Source organism: Carlito syrichta, unplaced genomic scaffold, assembly GCF_000164805.1.
Source record: "Carlito syrichta isolate Samal-C Ts95f unplaced genomic scaffold, Tarsius_syrichta-2.0.1 Scaffold311939, whole genome shotgun sequence".
In the NCBI taxonomy this organism is placed as follows: Eukaryota; Metazoa; Chordata; class Mammalia; order Primates; family Tarsiidae; genus Carlito; species Carlito syrichta.
This window is the reverse complement of record NW_007256035.1, coordinates 517,458-519,001: the sequence shown is the minus strand read 5'-3', so window position 1 is coordinate 519,001 and position 1,544 is coordinate 517,458.

Below are 1,544 nucleotides of genomic sequence, written 5' to 3'. Positions count from 1 at the left end.
AAGGCTGAGGTGGAAGGATCGCCAGAGCCCAGCAGGTCGAGGCTGGGGTGTCAGGAAGCGGCCACTGCACTCCAGTCTGGGCGACAGAGTGAGACTCCAACTCAAAAAATAATAATAATAATAATAATTTTAAAAATAATAATAACAACAACCCAGGCAAGGCAGTCCTTTCTCAGGGATTCTGTACAAGGGCTCGAGTTGGAGTCTCAGGCTGGAGTGTAGTGACACACACACGGACACCCCAGCCTCGACCTGCTGGGCTTCGGCGATCCTTCCGCCTCAGACTTTCGAGTAGCCGAAACTGTAGGCGCGCGCTACCACGCCTGGCTAATTTCTGATTTATTCAAGAGGTCTACCAAGTTGCCCAGGCTGGTCTCAAACCCGAGGGCTCAGGCAATCCACTCGCCTCGGCTTCCCAAAGTGCTGGGATTACAGGCTGAGCCACCAGCCTGTCCTTAAACTGTTTTTACAAAATTTTTTTTCCCCCTCACATCTATAGTCAATTGACCTTACCTACAAAAATCAAAAAATGAGCCTAGCATGGTGGCATGTGCCTGTAGTCCCAACCACTTGGGAGGCTGAGGCAGAAGGATCACTTGAGCCCAGGAGGTTGAGGCTGTGGTGAGTGGTGGGCGTGCCACTGCACTCCGGCCTGGGCAAGAGAATGAGACCCCCGACTCAAAGAAAGAAAAAGAAAACGAAAAGACCATTACAGAATGAAAGAAATTATTTGCAAAGTCTGTATCTAAAAAGGACTGAGTGTTTCCAGCATATATAAACTTTTACAATGCAGTACCAAAAAGACAACCCAATTAAGAAATGGGCAAAGGACTCGAATAGATATTTCTTCAAAGATCGACAGATGGCCAACAAACACATGAAAAGCTGCTTAACCTCAATACTTACTTGGGAAAAGCAAACCCAAACCGGAAGGAGGCACCTCTTTGTACCCACTAGGATAGCTATAATGGGCCGGGCTCGGTAGCTCAGCCTGTAACCCTAAGCCTTGGGAGGCTGAGGTGCGTGGACTGCCTGAGCCCCGCGGGTTCAAGACCCGCCTGGGCAACTTGGGGAGGATGAAAAAAAAGAGGATAGTTATAATAATAATAAAAACAAAAAAACCCAACAAGTGTTGGTGAGGGTGCGCAGAAATCGAAACCTTGTACGTTGCTAGTGAGAATACAACCCCCTAGGCCAATTCTCGGGTCAGGTAGCAATTTCATTCCCGTTCCGTGCCCCACCGGGACATTCGTGTTCCCTTAATGTGCGTAAAAGCGGTGGGGGCGGGGGACAGAACGTGGACCTAAAATCACATGAAAAGAGCGTCCACGGAGCAAATGTCCTACTGCCCGTGGTGCTGCCAGGCCCGCAGGAGGATGACAGGCCCAGTCTCCCCTCCTTCTTTTTTTTTTTGAGCTGGAGTCTCACTCCGTCGCCCGGACTGGAGTGCAGTGGCCGCTCCCGGCCACCGCAGCCTCGACCCGCCGGGCTCCGGCGATCCTTCCGCCTCAGCCTTCCGAGGAGCCGGAATTACAAGCGCGCGC